We start from the raw sequence: 18,672 nt of genomic DNA on the forward strand, positions 1-18,672 counted from the left end.
CAAACTACTGCTCCTAGTGCCTTTAAGCAGAAGAGTTCAGCATGACAACACTGTGTATTTAAGTAGTAGGACATTTGCACTTTCATGGAACAAAGTATTTTGATTATGAAGGCACTCATAACGTCCTGGGAGCTATTAAAAATAAAGACATGTCTGTAATATAACTTTCAAACAGCCTCACAATTGAGATGTGATTGTATCTGTACAATCACGGTGGCTTTTTCAAACAGAAGCACCTTTACGCTTTACCATCAGAGGTAGAGGAGTTTTGTTTGTTTGTTTAACTAAGTAGACACGCAATTTAAAATCTAAATGTTTCACAGTTTCAGATAGTTTATCTAACGTAGTTTTTGGGTGGCCTGTTGTTGTCAAAATCTCTCAATCTTGTTGCAGAGTGAAAGGATAATCTTGTTAATGCACTGATCTGGGGATTCAGAAGCTCTGAACTCTGCATCCCAGTCTGTCATAGACTATTTGCAACACAGGAAAACAGTAATCCCTGCAGTTTTGGATTGTATACAATCTGGGACAGGGAACCTCCCTTATTTAGTATTTGTAGCACAGCAGCACTCAATATGCCATCGTAATACAAACAGTAAAAACTGTAGTAAAACAGCTAACCTGTCAAAGCTGTTGAACTCCTCTTGGTCATGTGCCAGTATCTGATGAAACACTGCAGGAAGCATGACTGACAGAAACAGCTTGGTTCCCCAGCATGGGGTTAAGCTGCAGCAGCAAATCAAGCTCAGCCACAGCTTCTGTCAGTGGTGCTGTCTGGTGGCCACCCTGATGCGATCAGTAGAGTGTGACTGGCCTTGGGGGACAGGAATAGCAGTACCTTTAGTTTTTGGAACATCAGAGAAACAAGTCACGCAGAATTGCCGGCTGACATCAAAGTTCCCATCCTGCTCCCTTCCTCACTTCTGAGGGCCACAGACAAACCACAAATTGCATACACCTAGCAGAGAAACAACAGGAGATAAATCAAACAAAAAGGCAGTTCAGCTTGATAAACTGGGTAAGTTTCCATACTTGCAGGCTCACAATATCTAACCATTTTGATAACAGCTTACCAGCAGAAGTGCAAAACTATGGTCTTTCACTTTTTCTTCAGCCATTCAAAACTCCCCAGCCTGCCACAGCCCTTGCATGGAGTTTGGCATTCCACCTCGCTTGCAAAAACCTTTTACTGCTGCACTTCAGGGGTGATTAAGGACACAACCTGGCTGTGTTTTGCTGTTTTCTTCCATGTAAGCCAGTCTCAGGTATAAGAAGAAAAATACTTTGCCAGTTTGTCCTGCCAAAAAGAACAGGTGGTTGCACAGCTTCCTCTAAAAGGTATAAAAGCCACACATCCAAGGAGGCAAGAAGGAAAGAAATACAATTCTATGAGGACAAACTCAAGGGCAGAAGCAGCTCAGGAGAATGTTTTTGTCATCAGCACAATACCGCTCCAGGGCCTTATTACTGAAGTTACAAATCAAGGCAAATGCAAACATGGGAATCATATTTCAGTCAGATACAAGCTACAGGGGGGCAGAACAGGGTCTCACTCATTTGTGATTAGTCTTAATAGCATTGATTGGTTTGTTTCTGCAAAGTGAACTTAAACGTTACTGCCAATATAAAGAAATGGTTCTCTGAAGACCTAAAAGCATTTGCACCATACGCTAATAGTCCTACCTTCTCCCATGCCCTCAACCCCACATGCTTTTCTTCATCAGCAAAACAAATCCTTATTTGCTTTTCATACTGTTCCCCACTCCCTCCTGCTTCACCACAATTTTCCTTCAGTCTTGTCTTTACTTCTGTTTAATGAGCTCCACTTTCAATTCCAGAGATTTAGAATTAAGTCAGATTATTAAATATTCTGCACATAAATAATGTTAAGTGTCAGACAACCACATCAACCATCCAATTCCCTGACACAATAGTCCACAAACTTGTTTTGTTAGATGCCATATCTTCAGACAGGAAATGTTTGCCTGCTCACAGAATATAACTGAAAATTAACATAGTTCAGTTGGTTAGAGCATTGTGCTGCTAACGCCAAGGTTGCGGGTTCAGTCCCCCTGTGGGGCTATGCTGAGGGTTGGACTAGATGACCTCCAGAGGTCCCTTCCAACTTACTATTCTATGATTCTATAATTATAACATAAATATATTACTGTATATTCAGAACAGCTTTTCCTTCAGTTTTTCAGTTTCAGATCACTGTTTTTCCCTGTGTAACCCAATTAAGATAGATATCCTTAACCCTGCTGTTTCTTAATGTAGTTGTTTTAAAGCATACTGTCCTGGCTTGCCATACACTCTAAGTTCAAAAGCTCTGCTAAATTTCTCAGTGAAGGAACTTTGGGTGACGGCCATCTTTCTGCCAAGACGTAAAATAACATCGTAAGCTCTTATTCAGACTGCTTGTTTTCCAGCTGCAGGGAACTTTCTGAGTTTTCAGGAGACGGACTGCTGGCTCTGTAGTTGGACTGTTTGGATGCACAGGAGCTTTCTTATTTTTGCAATTGCAGAAATCTATAAAGAATAAACTTTCACACATTTCTCTTTCCAGAAAACTTCTTTTCTTCCAGAAAACTCCTTGCCTAAAGCCCTTGTCTCTCTATACACACACACTATCAAAATTTGGTCTTCAGTCACGTGGCTTGGTTCACTGCGCGGAAGGGTTGGTAGAGGCAGCCTGCTGTCCTCACGTTAACCATCCTCCGAGAACAGACTACGTCTTTCCCTGTCCCACGAGACGGACTTGTTGAGATTAATAAACACATAACTTGTCAGTAAAACAAAAAGAACACTGTTGAAAGGTTATTATTAACAATCCTTTCTCTATGCCCTGCTCCCAAGCTTTCTAGCCAGCAAGGCTGCTGCTTCTGTTTTTTTTTTTCTCTTCTAGAAAAGGCTGACCCATCAGCCAAGTTTCATCCCTTGATAATACATTAAGGGTTTTGCTCGGCAGAGGACAGGATAGGGCATAAAGTCTTGGGGTTTCTCTTACCATGGAAAAGCCCTATATAATTAAATAAATCTTTCTTTTCCTGAATTTGCTTAAGGAAGGTAAAATACTCGCAGATATTAACTGTCAATTATTTCAGATATCTAGAATTAGGAAACTGATGCTGTGTCATAAAAGTAAGGCCATAATTAAAAGGAAATAAACAAAATGAATGCAAATATTTAAGTTCCTAAATTCTGACTTAAGTAATTAAAATAAGTGGCCTGATTTTCAAAAATGATGAGATTCAGTTCCTCTGTAAATTCTCAGCCACCACATGTATTTTTATCTACCGTTTATACAGTATTACTTATTTCTTTTAAATAAACATGGTTTGTATAATCGTACTGTCGCTAGCAGACTTGCTCAAGAGTGAAATTTAACACTAATGCCAGAATTTAATAAACTTGAATTCAACTCAGATGTATTAATTAAGCACTTTCTTTTAAAAATGTATCAGTATTAATCACTAATAAAAATGAATGCCTTAATAGTTTAATATAATTTAATATTCATAGAAGTTAATATTTCTGAAAACATGAGAAAGAAATCGATGTTATAGAACCCTTTGGATCCTTATTTCTTCATGATTTCATATTTTTATTACATTTTATACATCTAGTCAAAGGTTTTAGGGGGGCTGTTGGCGTGCTCTGGTTTGCCTGAAGCTCAGCCAGGCAGAGAGCAGAATACCTGATAATTTTCTCTTGGTCAGAGAGCAGGATACCTGGTAATTTTCTCTTGGTCACAACTCCACTCGAATTGCTTCAAAACCTGAACTGCAGAACGCAGGAAGGTCAGAGAGACGCCGGCTCGGCCCTGCGAGTGCCTGCTGGGCCACCGCCATCCATCGCCACTCGTTTCCGCTTCATAAGGAAAATGCAAACAACGTTTGTTTAAATGGAAACAATATTTACAATATCTGAAAAAAAAAAAAAAAAAAAAAAAAAGACATAGCTGCACACTAACAGTTTAAATGCCTAGGCAGCTTCCGCAGCTGAAGGCTGCCTGGAGCTCCGTGGCCTAAACCCCTGCAAGCGCAGTCCCCCTGTTTACAATTTCAGACACGCCTGAAGCGTCGGTCGGAGGCGGGTTTTTTCTTCTTTTTTTTTTTTCTTTTCCCCCCAGAGCTCGCCTAGCCGACGGGCCCGAGAGCCAGGAAGCGGCAGCGCCGTTGTTCTCGGCCCAAGAAACTGCAGAAAGAAACAGTTGCTGAGTCAGACGGGCTTTCCCGGGGGCCCCGGCCGCCGCGGGGCCTCCGAAGACCTGCCAGCTCCCCCGAGTGCAACCGGGGACTCGAGAGCGGCCCAAACAGCTCTTCAAGAGGGAACCTCAGCTTTAGCATAGGTTCCCGATGTTTGACTTTAGCTCCGTGGCAAGGAAATCTCTCGAGCGTTATAAGAAGCGTAGGTGCTGCCTGCACAACAGCTTTGCACCCTCAGCCGCCACCGCGGCAGCCGCCACGGGCGCCGAGCAGCTCTGCTGAATGCCGCGGTACCTGCTCCTGTTGCCATGGAAATGGACACTGGCGAAAGCAGGATAGGAGCTTTAAAGTAATTACCAATATCATCAGCATTTTTACCCTTTGGGAACACTGGCTTCCCCCAAGCCTCCCAAGTAGTGAAACCTGCCAATTCGGACTCATCAATATAGCAATTAGTGTCTAAAGAGGCATGAGCCAACACGATCAATGTGGGAACGACACGAGAAAGGAAAGCCCTGCGGGAGCCGGGAAGCGCTGGATTCCCGGGGCCGCCTTCACTCGCTACTAAAAAGGGCCTCTCCTCCTTCGCTCCAGCCACTGCTCCAGTTTCACCCTTAATTAATTCAGAGTCCACAGAAAGGGCACAAACGTGCGGAGAGGCTCCCGGTGACGGCTCAGTAACGTTTGCAGAAGGAACTGAAGCGGGGGAAGGGGAAAGATCTCATTATAGCAACAAATCTCAAGCTGCTAGGAAGAAACCTAAACAGACATGCTGTCCAGCAGCCATTCCGGGAAATCTAAGTAATTCTTATTACGCTGCAACTGTCTGAATGAAAAGCCTCAGCTGATGAAATCCTCGTCCGAATGGCACTACACAGCCATTACGCAGGACGAATCTTTCATCCAGGCAAGAAGCACATCAGTTGGTACATTTTGATCTGCATCAGTTTCTGCAACGTTTCAAAAAGCTATCAAAGGTCTCCCACGCTTCCCAGCAACCTTTACCTATGTAGGATTTAAAAGGGAATTTTAATTTCTGGTACATACTTTCACACTGTTAAAAACATTGTGGGCTTCTTGTATTCAGGTTGGATATAGCACTCACCTTCAGCGACCAGTAAATTGTTTGTCCTCGTAATCATTACTGCTTTCAAACAACATTAACATTTGGCTGGATACAGCCAGAAAGGTAAGTGCTATAGTCAGTCAGCAGAAAGGAGACGCATTTCAAAAAGTCAGGGCAAAATATTATGCATAGTTTTGTAGCAGAGCTCTTCATTCACTAGTGGATTTTAACAGTCTCTAAATACTGAAACATGCAATGAAGAACCCATGGATATTAATTTCCCCTGTTTAGCTATGCTTTCAGAGCCTCATGAAATCTTAGCAACTGTGGGCTACATGAAAACACAGGGCAAGACAACAGCTCTGCCTGGAGCTCAGCTCTATCTGAAACGACACTGTGTTCCTGGAGAGGTCCTGTATAAGCGAACAGTCCCACTTGCTACCATGTAAATCCCCTCCTACCTTCTCCCTTTGGAGCGTCTTGCTACTTACGTGTTGTCACACAGCCTAGCAAATAAGCACAGCAGAGCAAATAAGGCTCTGTCCCCGTCAAAGGGTAACAAGGCTCAGCAGCACTAGGTGGCATCTCACTTTACTAGCCATTAAAAAGAAAAAAAAAAACCACACACACACACACACACAAAAAAAAACTTTAACTTATGTATTGTTATACTACTGTTTCTCATGCATCAGGATTTTCAAGACTCCTTAACATGACAAGCAATTTTCTAAGGGAGCTAGAACATCACCTCTGTTACTCAGTGCGAGAATTTCTCTCAGAGGCACTGAAATCCAAAGGGTTCATTTTATTCATTATTGTTGCTATTCTTTGCAGAAATACAGTTGAAAGGAAAGATTGTATCATCCAGAAGCATTTGTCATAGCCTGTCTCCCTAGCTGCTGTTGCTGCTAAGTGTTTTCAAATCAGTGTGAGGGTTAGGCTAACTTCTTCCATTCAGGGCAAAACACGGCCGTGGGTGGAACACTTCTCTGCTTTCATGATGACGAGGCACCTAGCAGGCTGGACAGCTTCCTTCCAACAGAGAGTCCTGGAGACATCTGCACACTTGAGACACACACATTTTATCATGACTAGTTTCAGAGAAGGCTGAGACTTTTTCCCCACAAAGGTAAGCAGTGCAAGAGTGGTGAAGACCTCCAAGCAGAGGGTGTTGTCATGCCACATGACTCCAGAAGGAGGTACTGTAGATCTTGGGGACTGTTTTGCTCCTACATTCAGCTTAAACAATTGCTAAAGGACTGTATCTACAACATAAGCGCTGAGAAGTTTCCAAAATCCCTGGGCTCCATATCTGCTACCCTGAGCCCTCCTGACTACTTCTCCTTTCCCAGAAAAAGAGGATAGCCGAAGTACTCAGTAATAGCTTTACTTTCTTCAAAGTCTACCACCAAATTTCTTCAATAACATCATTCATTTTAAAAATTTAAACACATACAAAAAACATACACTGATTTTTGCATTAACCAAGTAACTGTCTTCGGCAGTAAGAGGGTCACAGTTGACACAGAGGTTGCTGCAACCATGGCGTATTTTGTAAGCCAGCAGAGCTACACCAGACTGAGTTCCAAGGCAAGCACTCAAAGAGGTAGGAGGTGCTATAATTAAGGTACATAAGGTTACGAGGCACATAATTACATTCAACCATAATTACAACCACTGGTGCATGTGCCTTATGATATAGTCTTCAATTACATGACCACCTCCTTTCTTCTTTTCCCTAAGGGATCTTTGCCTGTGTCAGGACTGTCCTCATGGCACAGTGCTGCAGAATTTCCCAAGCTGCCATTTAAAATGTTGTTTAGGACACTGGAAAGAGCAGTAACATTTGCACTGCACTCTGTCCAGGACAGTAGCCTTTGTGTGAAACCAGGCTGGAGACAGAGAAGTCTGAGGCATGACAAGTCTTAAGGTTCACAACTTAAAATGTTCTTATGCAGATTTACAGATTTGCATGTCTAGCTAGCATATTATTAAAGCCTGTATTATACACCTCTGCTGATATGCAGTATCTCTATGAACTGCTTTCTGAACTATAGGATAGAAAGCCACCTACTGGAACTTTTTTTTTTTTTTTTTTTTAAACAGAAAAGGATTTATCCAGCTTCTATTTTTGAACAAAATTCTCACTGACTTAAACAAGAGAAGGATCATGTCTCTGGTACCTCTGCTATCCCAGCAAAGCATTGTTCAATTCAGCCAAGTCAGCAGATAGAACACTGCAGAGTTACATTTCACCTATTTTTCAATTCATACCACAAATATATGCACACAACATGACAGACTGAGAGGCTATTCCTGTTGCTTACGCAGAAAAAATGAGTTGTTTTTTTCAGAAATACCTGGCAAAGTTTTGAGTGCATACTGTAGATCAGAATGGAGCACTCATCTTTTACAGACACTCATATGTCAGCATCATGAAGTAATAATATTTATATTGTGAGCAGCTAATAGCAATCTTTCAGAATTGTTTCTTATTAACATTCCCACACTTTTGAAGCATGGTAGAATTATATTTTCAGTGATGCTTCTGAAATAACTAACGCAATGGCAACACACAAAGGTAGTTAGTAATAATCTTAGGCTGTTTGTCTGAAGCAAGTGTAAATAATCTATATAACAATTATACTGGTGATACTAAAACAAAATTCCAGATGAAAATTAACCTAAGTCTGATTTTTAAAAAGACACCACTTAATTATAAATTTCTCTATCATATTACACTAGACAACTACTAAATCATGGGACTGGTCTACAGTATAAGTGTACTTGAAAATTCAAGAAGATTAAGTTAACTAGGAGAAGGGTGTGAAGATCCTGTTTTGATTTACATGGCAGTATAAGTATATTGCTTCTGAAATCTGAAGAAATTTAAAAAAATTCCAAATATGCATCTATCAAACAAATATGCTGTACACAAAAGGAGGTACAGACTTCCTTAGTAAGTCCAAAGAGACCACAGATTTCAGAATTAATTGTTTTTTAATTTGCTATGACCAACTTGGAAATGATTCTGTAAAATGACTCAGTGAGAATACTTGTGTCCCTGCTGTAAACCACTTGGCATGGCCTTCTTATTCAGTACCACAAGTTCCATCAATAAAATCTCAGCAAGATTATTGGCAGCAGGAATGGAACTATTTCTACCCTCATTTAATCACACTGGACAACACAGATCTGTTATGACTCAATGCCTCGAAACTGGAGAAGGTTATCTGATATATTTCATTACAGTAGGATAAATAAGATTAAAAATCTTATTATATATCTGGAAACAAAACAAGTGTTTTAATAAAGTGGTATTCCCTTTCTCTGCTCTCCCACAGCAATAAATATTTTTAACCTCAATCTTGTATTTATATTCTGTTCATAGACACACACAACTATAAGTTTTGTAACTAATATCTCACTCTGCTTTTAATATCTCATTCTGCATTATGCAGTTCATACTGCTGGTAGCATCTTTTCATGTTTCTACTTTCAAAAGTTAAACATCATATCACAGTGATAAAATCACACTCAGTCAATCAGATTTTACTACCAAGGATTAACTATATCACCTCTAAAGCTGCAGATTACCCACTTTAGTGCTTACTCCTATAATTACTACTCACTCAAGTGTCACTCTGCTTTTAGTTTCAACACATCTTGCAATGAAGCACGCACTGTGATCATCTGGAAGCTGCTTTCCTGCCTTTAGAATTAAATGTGAGGCTCCTTTCGTAGTGTGCGCCATCTACATTTGCATCTGTCAGCCTGACAGCCCGACAGCCCTTTTTGTACATCTCCAAGTACTGCACGTAGACAAGAAACCACATGGATATCTGACACACAGATTTCTTGCAGCAGCAGCCTGGTCAGTATTTGCTCTCACCAACAGCTGTCAACTCTGGCTTTGTGGGTTTGTTTCTGGGAGATAGTTTAGGCTTCTTCATTCAATCCTGAGCACAGACTTGGTTGAAATAACTGTCTTGATAGTTTTCTTAACTGAGAAACAGCAACTAGAGACCTTTTAGGTTTTTGTTTTACAGCAGCATTGATAGTGCAGGCTTCCAAGGCTAGTTGAGAACTAATGCTTATCAGTTAAATAATATAGTTGCTAAAGTAAATCTAGCCCTTCTACAAAACAGAGTATATTCCCCTTCTAAAGTTAACCACTAATTTACCTGAGTGGACACTTAAATATTTGATTACTCTCATAGTTCATAATTTCTGTCCATGCAAGCTAACTAGACAGTTAAGGTAACATAGCTCCATTGCTTTTCAGCAGAGCTGTGTCAGTGTATCCCAGGTAGAGATCATCCCATACAACAGCCACCTGAAAACACACCTGATACATATTTAATTAAACCTTAACAGTATGTCTGACCATTCTCTTTATAGTCTGCTGCTTTTTAAGGGTAATTCTGTGAGCATTTCAATTAAAATTTTAATAATTTTCTCCACTAATATTTCACTGAAAAGTCCTAGAGAACCTACAGCTGACTAAACTCTAAAAAAAAAAAAAAAAAAAAAAAAAAGTCATGAAGATTGTTTTGTTGAGTTGAAATACAGAGCTTCAATTAAAAATATATGCCAAAATTAAAAATGCTAAGCATTTTAACCAGTAGCAACTCTGACTGCCAAACCATACCAAGAAACTCTTTCCCCTATCTGCTCTTACAAATTACACTCTTATAAGTTACTCTCTACATGCAGTAAATTACAGGTTGGGCTCGCAGACCTGCCTGCCATTTAGGTTGTCCAATACTTCCTACTGTAATAACCTGTTTTCAATTGCTTTTAAATTTGCCAAATTGTAACCGTTTGATCTGAAATTCTCCATGCCAGACGTATTTCCCAGGCTGGTTTCAAGGAAATGAGGAAAACGTCAACTGAACTATTCTGGATACTTCTGAAATCAAAGCAAGTTATTATTTTATTCCAATAATTAAATATATTTAGTATCCATGTTTTAGAGCAAAGATCTGAAATCTGGCAAAGTGCATTCTGTTTTGAAAATGTCCTTTTTTCAATTCTCATGAAAATACAACTACATTTATCCAGGTTTTATGCCTCCGAAAACATGCAATTCACACATCTTCAGTAGCAACTTGCTGCAATTATATACCTGAAAGTTTCTGAAATCCCTTGAAACGCTCGAGTCTCCCAGAGATTTTACAGTTGGCTCAACTGCAAATGAGCCATTTCTCCCACGTAACTGTGTTCCCTCCAGGCCACAACCACAGGGTTGAAGCTGGGCAACCTATAATAACAGCTGCTAACCAGTTCAGGCTACAGCAAGATAAACCAGCAGAACTCAAAAAGTGCAGCTTGTCCCGCACGTGGCCTCAGCGACCCACTTCCTGGCAACAGATAAGGTGGCGGGAGGCCGCTACCCGATTCAGACGCAGAGGGAACAAACTGCAAGGGAACTAATCGAACAATTTCTCTAAATCTAAAACACAAATAGATTGTGAGCTACAATAAGTTGTTGTACATAAATCAGTGTTGTAGAAAAGATTATCCAGATAGTATCTCATTATTTCCTTCATGTTCTCAATGGACTGTGCACATATAATTAAAAACAAAATGTACTCTGTGCCCTGAGTTTCATAATGTAATTTAATCATCGTGTCCCTGTGAAATGTATTTGAAACAGATATTATTTCTTTCCATGCCAGGGACATTTTTTTTTCCAGAACTGCCAATGTTTTACTCCCTTTGCGTGGGGGTCACCAGCACCTAAGATCTGTGGAACTAGTAGTGTCTGCAAAGCCCAGCCTAAAGGACCCCAACTCTCTTAACCTAAGGCTCATCAGTCGCTTTATTATAAGAAAATTCAGTGCCAAAAGCAACATTAATGAATTACAAGGCTTAGAAATTAAGGCTCTTTAATCAGCAGAGCACTTGCTCAAGGCCTTGTTGTGTAGGGGTGGACCTGAACGCATGTTGGTGTGTGTGCTGAATCAGGCAGAGAGTATGCAAAGTAAATCATGCTTTTCATAACAATTCCTTTTTGGCCATTTCAGTCACCAAATTGTTTTAGTTAGTATCAAAGAATCTGAAATATTGCTGCTTCCCCACATGAAAATTACCCAAAGTTTTATATGCCTGTGTGTTTAATAAATACTAAATACTGACCCTTAATTTATATACATACACTTAATTCATAACTATTATACAATGCCCAATATGTATGGCACAAGAAGGCAGGCATTCTTGCTTATGTTTGCAACTTGTAGCAAGCAAGGAGAGACTCATTCCTTGACACCTGTCAAAATATTCACTTTCTCAAGGTCTCATTTTTCTTACATTTAAAAAGAGATACTGTTATGCATTTTGTAAAATGCTTTCAGATAAAAATTGGTCAGTGAGAGGGAGATTAAAATTTTTATAGTGTCAGGCAAGTTACTGTAGCTTAATTTTCCAGCTTCTTTAACAGCAGCTGTCACTGAGCTCAATAGTTCCTCATTCTCTAAAAAATCATTTTTACTTAAATAACTAACCTTGGGCTCTGTATTTTAACATAAATTGTAAAACTGTAGCCATAAAATACTGTTAATAAATCACAGCTTACACATATAGGAGTTATACTTTGTGTCTGAGAATAAAAAATAAATCAGCTGGTTATTTAGACCACCCTCTCTTTTACTGACAGCAGAATGAACACAGTACTTACAAACACCAAACACATTTCAAGGTGGAAGAAGCCACAGTGCCAGTAAATAAGCTCCATCGAGGCAAAACCGCTACCAGAATACCAGGCATTGCCAGTACCAGTGAGATGACATGACGGGAACATGTAACCTTCATGCTCAACCTGCATTTGTAGTTTGAGATTGATTCCTTAATGACGATCTGACTACAAGTAAATACAGAAATCTTACTTTAAACTACTCTCCATTCTGAAGGCTCTTTTAGATGTTTTGAAGACATACCAAAGGACTCATGTTTCAAAGGCGTGCTGTTGCTGACACAAAGGTATCAATTTGCAATCCATGCACAGAAACAGTTTGCAAACACAGAAGGAACCTTTTAAGAACTCTTAGCCTGAACTCATGATATCATCCAATTATTGATAAAACCATGTATAACCCCCCAAGTCTAATTAAAGGTCAAGAGTAAGATCATACTCTCTCATACTTGCTTTCAAAACAAAGCAATTCATTTTCATTAAATCTATATAAGAGAAGTCTTTTATTTTCTTGGAGATAGTATTGATTTGTATCCCTGACATACAGCAGTTTCACAAATAAAGTCATTATTTATCGTATATAACAAACCGCAAAACCTCCCTAAAAGTTTTTCCTTTGAAGATAAATAGCCTAAATCAGAAAACAGAAAAAGCCAATAGAAAATGTGTAATGTCTCACAATTAGGTATCATGATGCTGAGCTTCTGGGATAAAAACCTGAGTGAGACACTAGAGATAATGATAGAGAAATTTATCCTCATATACCTAAAATTTTCATTCTGAAAACTCGCATTCTGCAAAAATTTCATAAATCCCTTACTTTTTGTTAAATTCTAACTCTTTACCATAATGCTTCTGAACAAACCCCAAAGAGACCTCTTCTTCATGAGGCCAGCAATATCTTTACACTTTTAGCGCAGCTTTCCCTTTTAGTAAAATGAGTGTATCATATCATTAAATGACAGGAATATACAATTAGCACCTGAAACATCTTTGGTTATCTTGAGGAAATCATCTAGAAAGTATCACTTCTGCCATAATAATATAAAAGTGGAGAAACATTTGTCTGCAGAGCTACTCTTTCACCTATTCAGGATTATCTATCACCGGATAAGATTTGGGCACCAACAAGAAACAGCATTCCTTCCGCTGCGGAACAAATCCGTCTCTTGGAGCCTAGTAACGTATCTTCTAGTTTCTGGGTGCTCAGGAAGATAATACACGACAGAGCAAAGGTAATCACCCTCAGTCCAACCCGGGCAAGGCCTGGTTTTATTAACGTTTCATGCAGTATCTGGCTTTATAAAACTGATTGTATTTCAGACCTCCTGCCAGATTTTGGCTGCATTTTGGAGGTTGAACCATGGCTGGCTTTTAGCAAATAAAGGGCTTAGTAAAAGAATAGGGAGAAATATAAATCACTTGATTCTTTGCCAAATGCATTCGCCTAAGTTTAAAGCATGTGTTTCAGATAATGCAATGACTGGATTTCTGGAGAGTGAAGCACTTTAATGGAAAGGAAAAGAGAGGGGGAGGGAGAAGACCAGTTTTTGGTCTGGTAGTGACCAAAATCTGCAAGTATTAGCTCTGCAAAAAGACATAATCTGTTAGAGCCTAGCTGAAGTCTGGAAATAAGAATAGGTCAACTCAATGAATAAAACACAACTAACCTTGCCTAGTTAAAGAGACTATTTTTAACAATAACTTGAGAATATTACTTACCACCTTCTATGTTTCCTTTTCTCTTTGAATTGACTGGCCTCTGCCTCCGGCTGACAATCTCCTACTAAAGAGCCTTTTAATATATAATGACAATACCTAGAGACTATAATTAAGTCATCACAGAATCTTTTTTTCTTTTTTTGTTAAGCTGAAAAGATAGAGCTTTTCAAGACTCTCTTTGAATGTTGTTTTCTCCAGCTCTCAATAAGTTCTGTGGCTTTGGATCAAACAAAAGGTTGATCTGAATAGTATCCCATCTCCAACAGCAACTAAAAGCAGATGCCTAAGAGAAGCAAACGAATAGAGCTAGTGTATGTGATATTTCCTTCTGTACTCTTCTAATCACTCTCTACTTTTGGTGAACTTCCTGAAGTGGGGGAAGTATTTAGTTACCTCCCATGGATTTCTTTTCTAAGCCTGGAGCTTCTCGAGTCTTATTCTGAAAACACGTAAACTTGTAGCATCTACAGCAGCCTTGGTAAAGATTTCCACAGGCTAATCATATGCTACCTACAGAGCCACCTACAAACTCCTAACTACTTTCACTTAAAAATATGAACACCAAAACCACATGCAATTGCTGTGCCCATTTTACCACGCTATTCACAGAAGTTGTATCAATAACCTGCTCTTATGCAATAGGCTTGCACTCATCCATCATGAGACTGTTTTAATCATTTTTCCCACAGTCTCATAACAATTCACATCAAGTTGACTACTATAACCAGCCTTCAGATACTTTCAAAAGTCTGTACTTTTTGGAATAGTCCACCAAGCTGTAATCATGGCCTATATTTTTAGTTACCAGATGTGTAACTTTGTTCATGTTACAGAAATTTTTAGATTTAATCCCTCAAGCTCTCAAAAAATACAGAGAATTCTGTGTGACTGCTTTTCTGGGTTATTTGCAGATTTCATCACCAGTGATGTTACATTACTTTCATATCTTTGAGCAAAGTACTGAATCTGCCAGGTCTTCTACTGATCCCTGAGGATCACTGTAGACCATGTAGACTCTGTTCAATGATAATTTTACACTAACAAGTACTCTCTGAGAACAGTTAGCTAGTTTTTAATCCATTAAACATTCTCTACTGATACCATATAGTGTTATTTTGAAAGAAAACATATGGCACTAAGCCAAATGGCCCTTACATCAACTTTTCTACATTCACTTTTGTCAGGCTTGTAATGACCATAAGTGATTAAATCAGACTTGTCCGACCAAACTCATTTTCCATAAAACTACTTACACTGAATTAATTATGCTCATCATTTATCGGCAGAACAATATTTATTTTCCCACTGATTTGCTGAAGACCGATTTCAGTCTCTCTGACCAACAGTCAGCCACTTTTTCAATACTGAAATCATTAGTAGTTTTACAACTGTGGCATATACCTGGTATCTCAAAATTAACAGCAGTGAGGAAAAAAAACCCCTACCAATTCTTTTAGGTTTGTAGAGTGCAAGTTATCCAATCCTACTAATTTAAAACTGTTTATTCTTAGTAGATATTGCTTAATATCCTCCTCACTTCATAATGGACTGGAAAGTACCCGATTTTCTCATATGATATGATTACATCATGCTGCTTCTTTCTAAATGCAGAAGAGAAATCATAAGTGAAAAATTCTTTTCTGTCACTAACAATATCAGCATCTCCAATTAGTACAGAATCTGTAAGACAAATGGGATTTCCTTGATTCTTACTATATTAACTTCAATATCTTACTGACCATAAATGTTTCGTTCTTAGATTTTTTCTTGATACCCTTATTTTTTATCTTTTCCCGACACATTACAATTCCTAATTTTATATGTTTCCTACTCCTGACCCCATTTCTGTTTCATTTACTTCTAATGCTGTTTTACTCATGAACAGATTGGTTCTTAGGCAGAACTGTTCTCTTTTTATGTTGTGAAAGTGTGAATTTTTTGGCCATTTAATTTCTAAAGTCCTACTACTTCTCATTCACATTTTTAATTCCAATTAATTTTATTCATTGGCCTCTTTAGCAATGATATATTTGGCCCTTTTAATCCATTGGCAGCATAGTGCGAGTAAGTATTGGTTTAGTCTGTTCTGTTAATCAATACTGAACAAAATTAGGTCACGATTATTGGTTTCTAGGCAACCACCAACTTCCAGTCCTGTAATTAATTCATCTTTATCTCTCCTAATTAGGTCTAAAATAGATTATTTGTTGCTTGGTGCCATTTCTTCATCTACACTTTTTACAATTGCCAATGATTATATATATGGGACTGTCAGTACCATAAACCGAACTTTTCCCGTAGTATCATATTTTTTCCTTCCACAATGGGAAAATATTACTTAACATACACTCATGAAGTAAATGATGGCGGAATAAGAAACAATATTCAGATGCCAGAAAGAAGCAGAAGTATTCAAGCAATATTTTGTGCATAATCTCATATTCCTTGACATGTTAATGAAATGATAAGGATCTATAACTATCCAGAGATAAATATAAGCATCTGTTGTTTTTAATTTGTAAAATAATAAAAAGCATTCAGTAGCTTTTCATAAATCAGCATGCACAGAGCCAGTCATTTTCCCTGCTATTTTTAAGTGACCTTCACCCTAAGCCTTCTACAGCCATTGTAAAAATACCCTACTCCAACTTCATCCTTCCACCTCCTGCTTTACTCTTTTCTTTTGACATGAGCTACCACATAACCTTACTCCTGACAGCCAGCCCCTCTAATTTGTCCAGTCATTGACTCAGTTCTCCACACCTCCAGACATGCAACTCCCACTCACCACATCTCCAGTTGCCAGCTGTCCTCACCACTCCCTGTACGACCAATTCTACGCTTCTGGAGATTCCTGGAGGGGTTTTCCATTCAATTCAACTACTACCTACTATGTCTAAATGCATTTGGAAATGGTTTCATTTTTCAGAGAGGAAGCAGAGATCTTGACCTTGTGATTCAGCTCTTCTTGCAGTAATCTTACTTCTCCCATACCAAATGACTGCAAACATTAGAATTATTTTCTGTCTGATCTATTAAAACAGAGTTTAATACAATTGTGTGACAAACAAAATCAGCAGTTAGCTGACCCTGATTAATTAAAATGAGCAAAATTTTGGGCTTCAGCCCCCTCCCCAAAGTGCATGTTATATTACACACTAATATACAACAGCACTATTTGTACAGGAAAACAAATTGTAATAGCATTAGAAGCTCAAGTGTCAGAGTAAATATTCCATTTGATCTCTACAAACATGGACTCTAAGCCTTACAGTTCCCTTTACGGAGTCAGCATATAAACTGTGAGTCTCCAAGGCTCAGAGATGTTGAAAACTTTCTTCAGTTACAACGAAATTTAAACATTTCCTTCAGCCTTTTTAGCATTCAGGTTTGGCCATATGGCTTGCAAGTAATCCAAAAGCAGCCTACATGCTGGACCTACATCAAATGACCAGCAGCATTTCTGCTGCAGGAAAATATGAATCCTAAATACAATGTAATTATAAAGAAATAATATATTAGTAACTCGAGAAGGCAACAGTTTGCTACAGAGTAAGATCACAAATTAAAACAACTTTTTCATTTCTTTATTACAGTGAACATATAGTTAGGTGGGAATCAATACAAGTTTTAGAAGCTTTGAATTTAAATTGAAGCATAGTTTTAGAAACTCTGAAATAGGCTGCTTTTGCCAGGTACCTACCTTTTCCTGTGTTTGAACAAATATGATTGTTTCTGTGCAGTGTCAAGGCAATTAACTCTTGTTTCTAAAACATTTATGATCATGTTTCCCTGTTTTCTTGAGGGACTTTATTTCACTGCCTTGGAACAGTGTCCGAATAAGCTTGTTTCCTATACAGACAAGGTTCGTGCCTACAATGGAAAGTTTCACTGCAAGAACAGAAAAGATGTCTTTAGCTAGGTTATCATTTTCATTCCAAGATCAGGTCTTTGCAATAAGGAATGAGAACTTGAACTTAACTCATAGGCTCGAAGAAGCTGATATAAAAATGAGCAGCCAAGTTTGATATATTACTGCATTAGGTATTTCAGAAGCACCTCACAACTCTGCCCATTAACCTTCTGTCTTTAGCGCAGTTTTAGGCATAAATGATCCGACTTAGTTACTGTCCGATGCAGACTAAAGGAGCTGGCTTCAAAAAAAAAACTAATTGCAAAAAATCCTATTCTTTTTGACAAGTATAGATTGCAACGCATTTGTGGGGCACAACATGGTTTACATTTCTCTTCTCCCTACACACAAGCACATCTAGCTCATGAAAACACAAGTCTACACATTCATGTAGGTATTTTCACATATGTATAATAGTGGGCATTCTCCTGCAATTTCTCTTTGTTACAATTTACTATATAATATGCATACTCTAAAGAGCAAGAAAATAAAGAGCCAGTCAATTAAATTACAATCATTACTGTCCTACGTCTAACATTTAAATATTATCATGACATATTTTTGTTTACAATTACTACATTTGCAATTTAGCCTAAACTAAGACTTCTTGTTTATGCAGAGAAAGGTCTCCCTCATGTGGAAATCTGCCTAGTAACTGTGAAAAAAATAATACCATTTGCTTCTTGATAAACTTTCCATTGCTTAGATTTGAAGACTGATTTCTGGAAAGTATCACTTAGCAGCTTTTTGCAACATTTTAGTTCATCAAAACTACCATCACAGTGTGAATAGAAAAAAAAAAAAAAAAAAAAAAAAAAAACTTGATCAGACAGGATCACAACAATTTAAATAGCTGTTCATAAAGAAAGCAAGCAAAATACTTCCAAACCCAGTCAGAATGTAATGGAAATTAATGTACGCAAAATTCACAGAGAATTAGAATTCACCTATCTTCTGTGATAAAACTAAATAGTTTATATATTTTGGCTATAGACTTTTATGTTTCCTTACGTTTGTAACCAGTGTAATTAAAAAGTAAGTCCTGGAAAATTTCCCATTTTGAAACAAA

Source organism: Rhea pennata, chromosome Z, assembly GCF_028389875.1.
Source record: "Rhea pennata isolate bPtePen1 chromosome Z, bPtePen1.pri, whole genome shotgun sequence".
NCBI classification, from domain to species: domain Eukaryota; kingdom Metazoa; phylum Chordata; class Aves; order Rheiformes; family Rheidae; genus Rhea; species Rhea pennata.